General features: G+C 43.8%; 1 protein-coding gene across 4 annotated transcripts in view; it reads left to right on the top strand.

The window, feature by feature from the left end:
- The first annotated feature begins 287 nt into the window (after positions 1-287).
- Positions 288-7,784, top strand: part of MYH9 (myosin heavy chain 9) — an 88,258-nt gene continuing 80,761 nt past the window's right edge. The window contains exon 1 of one of the 4 annotated variants that reach the window (XM_084809721.1): positions 288-433. The gene's annotated coding sequence lies outside the window, so the exon portion shown is untranslated. Of the gene's footprint in view, positions 699-1,213; positions 1,331-7,784 lie in introns of those variants that run through there. The other 3 variants (XM_084809722.1, XM_084809723.1, XM_084809724.1) reach the window with 3 other exon arrangements.

Raw genomic sequence — 7,784 nt, 5'->3', positions numbered from 1 at the left:
ATCTTTGCTCCTCCTTGAATGAGGGCCCATTGGCTGTGCCTATTACTGTAAGGCGGGGGCGGGCTTATACAAGAGCGGGGGTTGGGGCGTCAGTTGAGAAGATTAAAAAAAAAGTCTTACGCCTCCTTCGTAGAAGCACCTCCCTCCACTTGGGCCGATTGGCGAAACTGGACCTCAGTCAGAGCAAACTCCTCTTCCTATTGGCTACAATACAGCAAGTGGGTGTTACGGCCCTTAGCCGCGGCCGCTCCCTCCCGGCTTGAAACCTCGCTGTTGCCGGCGAGTTAGAGGCGTTGAAGGTGAAACAGCGCGGTGGGCAAGGCGCTGGGGCTCGCTCTCTCTGAAGCTGTCGGTTACCGAGCCTAGTCTTTTCACCGTGAGGCGCAAGAGCCGCGGCGGCGGCAGCTTTTTCCCAGGCGTTGGCCAGACTCAGGTGAAGTCCCAACCCAGGGTTGGTGCGGGACGGGACGGCAAACGTACAAGATAACGCTTGGTTTTCAGTTTGGCGCCGGCGGGTTAAGGTTCATTGGGAGGCGGGCGGGGCTTAATTTCTAGAACCCCTCCTGCCAAGAGAGCTGTAGTCCAGGAAGTGCCACCCATTGAGGCAGCGTCTTTTCGGGGAAGGTGCAGCCTTTATCTTTGGATTCCTTTCTGCCTGGGGCTGGCGAGCGTCTTGCAACTTCCACGCACAGGGCCAGGTGAACATTTGTTCCTTTTCCTTTCCTCCGTTGGTATACTAGCTTGTGACTAGTGTTGTCTTCTTTCTACCTCTTCTCCCACTCACCAATCCCCCCCCCCACAACCCTGCAAATATAATCTTAAATTATAACCCTGCATCTTAACCTTCCATTTTAGAGAATGGCCTAAGAGAAAGCAGCTGATCGCGTGCCTCTCTTTCATCCCCTTCCGTAATGATGCTGCTGAACAGTACGAGGTCTTTGCTCTTGTTTCACATGGGTACGCTTGTTTCACTTCAGTTTGCAGGTGGGGTTCCCTCTCTGATCGAGGGGTTTTCTGCATATTGAACTGGTCTTATGAATGCTTCTCCTTCCTTGGAAGTAACGGGCGGCAACTAGCTTGGCAGCTGTCAGGACTCCCGCCTGAGTCACGGGCTGACAATCTTGTTGCAGACATTGCAATGGGCTTGGCTTCCGCCCGCCGAGCTTGACTTCCTCATTCAGTTGGCTTTGCCTTAGTGAAGCCAGGAAAGGGAGGAGGGAGTGACGGGGCAAGACGAAGCTCTCAAGACAGATCCTGTGCTTTACCCCGTTATCAAATCGGACCAAATTCTCTCCCTGTCTCCAGCCAGCGTTCACCCTTATTAAAGACGGTGAAATATTCCTGTCGTTGCTTAATCAGGTTTTCTCATCTGGCAGGATGGTGAAAGTATATCCAAACAGTCCCAGAGCTTGTATCCGGGTTAAGCAACTTGTTCAGCCACATTAAAAACAGTGGAAGTGTGTGTGTGTGTGTGTGTGAGGATTACAGGCAGCTAATTTGTTTGTTAGTTAGATGCTGCTACAACAACCAGTATGCATTGAATATAGAAAATGACAAATGCTTTGGGGCATGTTGCTTCTAGAATATTCTTATGTGCCCTGTCTTGCTCCTGATGCATTGTGGTTGATGAAGCAAGGGTTTCAAAAAGGGTGTATTCTTTCTTGAGCTCAGTTTTTTAGAATAGTTGCTATAACTTTTAAACTTTTATTGGTGGCCAGAACTTCTGAAGAGATAGCCTTGAGATTTTCATAAGAATCAGTGTGATCCATGTTGTTACCCCTTTTCTATACATTGCAACAGTTTCCTAGTTTCAAGACTTAAATGATGTAGTAAGGAAAGTGCTAATGCTCACAGATGTTTCTCTTTCTACTAGCATGGTCTGCTTCTTTCATCTTGCTCTTTGACTTGCCTGTACTTGCTTTCTGTACACAATCTGTGGCACTTATACCATCCTACCGACAGAATGTCCTTTGTTTAAAAAGAAGCCTCTCAAGGACTTGTTTAGAAGTTTGTGGATGGTGGCATCATTCCAGTAAGGATAACTGCTTTAGTAACGTGTGCTTTAGTAACGTGCAGCTCTGACTGCAGGCACACCTGAGAAATACAGCATCCCAAGTGCATTCAGGATTTTATAGGTCTGTCTGCATCTGACTTGTGTTCCTGGTGAATAAGACTTGCATCTGTAAAATGTAACATCTGAACGGGCCACCAAGGAAGCTTGTAGGCATAATGTTTCTTTTGTACAGTAATTTTCTTTGGAAGGATCACTCTCTAGCAAATAGCTTCCACAAAGCCTGAATGTTAATGTTTATATATGCCTCACTGACTAATGATTCTCCTGAAGCATTCTTGCTGAAACTGCTCTGAGCTGTGTAGGTAAAAGGATATTGTGGTTAAAAAGACTGAAGTATCTGCCTTCCTGCAGAAGAGGCTAGTTTATGAACCTTGTTTTTCAGATAGACATACTTCTACAACTCTTTTTAAAATGCAGTTTCTTCCCTTAAGCATAGGTGTGATACAACTGACTCCAAAGAAACAACTGCGTAATCAGTTACTGCCTGTATAAAGATATGTTCCGACTTAGTCACCAGGTGAAAAATGGCTGTAGTTACTTATCTATGCCACTCCAGGGAAAACTGCAAACCTTTGCACAGATTAATACTGTCTGACTCATGCGCTTGCTGTCTGCAGCTATGGTGCTATACTTGTATATTCAACTAAAATGAAATAATTGTGAAAAGTTCTACTTGCTGGCTTGTTGAGTGACTGCTTTGGAAGGCCTACATAATTAGCCTGTCATTTGAGCTGTCGTAAAGTAATGTCATTTTTATATGTTAGAAGTTGATGTGAGTTGGCTTGTTTCTGTCAGGTTTGGGGGAATGGAACCAGGCTTATTAATGTAGCTTTGGAAATAACTTCTCAGGAGATGACCCCCTGCTTCTGTGGTGCTATCTTAGGCAGTCCTGTGACCTCTTGAGGGGCAGCTGAAATACTTAAATGTGTTACTTCCTTACTACTGCCTTATCTAACACCTGGCAATGTTAGACACACATGATTCTTATATTCTCCATGGTACATCTTTTGATTGAGGAAGCACAACATAAAGCCTGTGTTTTCAGCCCTCCATAGGGCTGCACTGCAATGATAGATACAGCTGTGGTACTGCTCCATCAGTGAGACAATAGCAATTTCCCCCTTGCTAACTACAGGTGATGGCTAATCACCAAAGCTGATAATGCAGGTGTTAATATGTCACTAGGTGCCCAGATTGCTATGTATTGTATCTTGATTCAGCTCACTTTCTAGAGTTCTGATTTCAAAAAGCCTAAGTTGAAGCATTCACAAGACTGATCCAACATGCCCAAATTAACTGTTGTAATTACAAAAATGGTTGTGTGATTTGGTCTTGATATGAAATCGGGTTTGGTGGAACAGTCTTAAAGTGACACCTCACTTGACATACGTCTTATTCACAAAATGTCACTATTTGGAATAAAAGTTAAAATTGTCTTTTTGTCTGAATGTTAAGACCAGAAAGGGCGTCACAGAGGCTTTATCTTAAAACTGTGCAAATCTGGTGGAAAGTATTGGACTGAGATTCAACCTCCTATCCACCCCCTGTACATTGCTTCTGCTTGTGCATGGGTTTGGGATGGCTTCCTTCCTTTGTGCCTTTTGAAGTACCACACCATAAAGCTCCTGACCTGGGAGCAGGTGTTTTCGGGCCCATGGGCAGGCTTCTGCTTGGAAGTTGAGCTTGAAAGCCCCCTAGCATGGGTAAATGCTCAGCTTGAGCTCATCTGGATCCTGGCCATTGTATATTTGCTTTTCCTTTGCAGATCGCAGTAATCTTCATAACTTCAAAAATATCTTTGACTAGAAACTGCTGCTGCATGGGAGTGGTTTGGCCTGTAATTATAGTAAAGGCGTGCTTGCGCTACTCGCCTTGAACTACATGTGCCTAATTTGCTTTGTGTATTTGGAGGCTGCCAGCATTCAGGTAGACCAGAAACAAGTAGGCAGGTATAGTGGATAATGCAAATATTTATCCTTGGAGGCTGAGGCTAGTGTTCATGTTGATGAAGCCAGGTCATCCTTGTAGCAGGACCATAATTTCAGAGTAACTTTATTCAGAGTAACTCTGCAAAAGTCAGACGTTAATGCATGTACTCAAAATGAAGCATGCTTTGAGTGTGGCAAAACTCACACTGATCTAAAGGAAAAATCTGCCTTATGATTCTTTACTTGATCATTAGTCTACCCCATCTTTTAGCATCTGAGTAGCTATGAGCAGAAAGTTGAACCTCCCCTGTTGTGAGTAGGTGGTGGTCTTAAGCAGGATGAAGTCTCCCAGTGGAGCTCTGAGAGGTATAGGCACTTCAACAGTGGCCAGTTGTATGATATCAGAAAATCTTATGACTAGTAAAGCCGTCCTTAGAGAGTACTGGATTACCTGGGCCAGCTCCTGAAAGGCAGTTTCCTTATGAAGGAACAGTTCAGATGATGACATAGCAACCCCTTAAATAGCTTTGGAACATGGATGGAAAGTAGTAAAGATCTCTTTTTTTAAAGCGTACCTATTTTCATAGACATAGTTTGTAACTGGGGCAATTTTTCCTATAGGGACCTCTTCATAGCATGAACAGACTAAATAGTGTAGGTCTAGCTGTGCTGTGTTTACATGCAAACTGTTACTTGTGTGCAGTCGACAAATGGCAAATGTCTTCTCTGATCTGATGTGTGTTCAGTGTCAATAGCTACTGTGTGTGGAGGCTGAAATATAATAGTACTGGATTGCCTGCAGCACCATAGTACTTGCTGATGGTGAATCTAAGGTGACCTTGTTCTTACCTTGACTGGAAGCACCCCTCCCCACAAAGTGTATATGGGGTTTCTGTTGCAAAAGGATGTGGAAAGAATGTGTTATGACAGGAGTGGCCTACAAGTGTTGTTGGACTCCCAGCAACTGTTCATAGGCCATGCTGGCTTGTGCTGATGGGAGTTGGAGCCCAACAATGTCTGGAGAGCCACAGGTTGTCTACTCCTGCTTAATGACAAGAGTACATGAACTCCATGCAGTCACATACAACTACATACATCCTGAGAAGTTGTGCATTAAAGGAATGCATTACTAGTACCAACACTTCAGTATGGCTTACTATTCATGTAACTTTGTTCAGCCCTTTGGGACATGTCCCCAGCTTCCTAAATATTAGTCTTGCTATGGATTTTTGTAGCAGGAACTGTAACTGTTGTGGAATGATGACAAAGCTATATTTCCAAGTTTTCTCTCTCCTTTTAAATTCTTAGTACCATTCAAACCTTGCTTCCCTATGTATTTTAAGGAAATTGCAGTCATAGCTCACCTATTTCTAAGCCTGAGCAAGATATTATACTATGGGGGAAGCAGTATCATTAAATGGGTTGTCCCTACACTAATTAGGCATGTATTCTGAGTGACATGGGGCAACTGGACTTGGTAAGTTTGCTGCCTTGGACCCTCTAGACAGGTTGAAACAAATATGGATTTTAATATCAGTGTTCAGTAATCTAGAAACTCACAAAGCTCCAGTGACCAACTGCTCTGTAAAATATTGTTACAACTTAAAGAGGAAGGGGGGCTTGTTTGATTTTTAAAAATGATTGTACCAAGCTATCACTCTGCCCAATAACTTTCTAAACAGCTCTTCAAGTTCTTTTCTTGTTGGGAGCGTGTTGTGTAACAACAAAGAAAGAAGGCTGTTTGGTGGTAGTACCCCGCTTACGGAATGCTTTTCCTAAAGAAGTTCACCTCTTTATCATGCTTTTCCTAAAGAAGTTCACCTCTTTATCATGCTTTCAGTGCTAGGGTAAGAATTTTTTTCTCAGACATTTTAAGTTCTGTAATGCCTTAGCCTGATGTATATCTTTTAGCTGCTGCCTCATATAATTGTTAGTGTTATGGTTATAGTGCACACTTCAGTGTTTTGCAATATAGACTTGTTCACTGCCCTAGAATCCTATTGGATTAAGGTGTCAATCCTATTTTTTCAAGCTTTTTCAGATCTCCCCCTCTGAGTACAAGGACAGAGGTCTGACTGTGGATGCCCCTCGGATACCCCATGGAAACCTCTGCAGCATTTTCCTCTCTGACATTAGAGCTTCAACATCAGTAGAAGCAAACAAGAAGATCGGGGCTGGAGGGCAGGCTTCCATGGGCGTGCCAGGATAGGCTATGGATTTGCAGGATCCACAGCTCTCCCATGCCCCTGACACACACTCAGAACAAGGGAAGAACTATGCCAGCTTTAGAAGTCGGTGTAGTTCATTTCCCTACCAGTTACATCAATGAGAGGGAAACTGTTTAAGAAAAGAGTTGGGGGGGGAATGGAGAAGGAAAGGGGGGAAAACCCTTGCTCCTCCTTCTCTTGTGTCCTGTGAGTGTGATCTGGGCAGGGCTTTGGATTCTTTAGAGGCTCCAAGGTTGGAGCTCCTTGTCCCAATCAGTGGGATTGCTTTGTAAGAGCGGTATACAAATGAGTTAAATAAACACAGTTAGTTGAAAGAACTTCATTGAAACGTATGGGCATTGCTTCCAAACAGGTTGAGGTGAATTGGTTATTACTAGATTTAGTTGAATACAAAACGGTTTCACTAAGCATTAGGTGGAATATACTATTTTAGAGGTACTTTGCTTAATTAAGTTAAGTTAAGCAGAGGGTATTTCCAAGTAGTGCCAGAAAGAGTGAAGCGGCTGGGCCAAACCCGAAAGGACACTCAGCTGTGGATGTGTCTGGCGGTGAAAAGAAAATCCGATGCTGTAAAGAACAATATTGTTTAGGAACCTGGAATGTCAGATCAATGAATCAAGGTAAGCTGGAGGTGGTCAAACATGAGATGGCAAGATTGAACATCGACATCTTGGGAATCAGCGAACTCAAATGGACAGGCATGGGCGAATTTAATTCAGGTGACCATCATATCTACTATTGTGGGCAAGAATCCCTTAGAAGAAATGGAGTAGCACTCATAGTCAACAAAAGGGTGGGTAAAGCAGTACTGGGGTACAATCTCAAAAACGATAGAATGATCTCAGTACGAATCCAAGGCAAACCATTCAACATCACAGTAATTCAAGTCTATGCCCCAACCACTAAGGCCGAAGAAGCTGAGGTTGATCGGTTCTATGAAGACCTACAACACCTTCTAGAACTAACACCAAAAAAAGATGTCCTCTTCATCACAGGGGATTGGAATGTAAAGTAGGAAGTCAAGAAATCACCGGGATAACAGGCAGGCATGGCCTTGGTGTACAAAATGAAGCAGGACAAAGGCTAATAGAGTTTTGCCAAGAGAACACGCTGATCATAGCAAACACTCTTTTCCAACAGCACAAGAGGCGACTCTACACATGGAAGTCACCAGATGGTCAATATCGAAATCAGATTGATTATGTCCTTTGCAGCCAAAGATGGAGAAGCTCCATACAGTCAGTAAAAACAAGACCTGGAGCTGACTGTGGCTCAGATCATGAGCTGCTTCTTGCAAAATTTCGGCTTAAATTGAAGAACGTCGGGAAAACCACTAAACCGTTCTGGTATGACCTAAATCATATCCCTGATGAATATACAGTGGAGGTGAGGAATAGATTTCAGGGATTAGACCTGATAGACAGAGTGCCTGAGGAACTATGGACGGAGGTCCGTAACATTGTTCAGGAGGCAGCAACTCAATCCGTCCCAAAGAAAAAGAAATGCAAGAAAGCCAAGTGGCTGTCTGATGAGGCTTTACAAGTAGCTCACGAA

This window comes from Heloderma suspectum, chromosome 7, assembly GCF_057233095.1.
Source record: "Heloderma suspectum isolate Gila_16-S chromosome 7, 16-S_ref, whole genome shotgun sequence".
Classification (NCBI taxonomy): Eukaryota; Metazoa; Chordata; class Lepidosauria; order Squamata; family Helodermatidae; genus Heloderma; species Heloderma suspectum.
The sequence above is the reverse complement of the archived record's forward strand: the minus strand, read 5'-3'. Positions and strand labels throughout refer to the sequence as shown.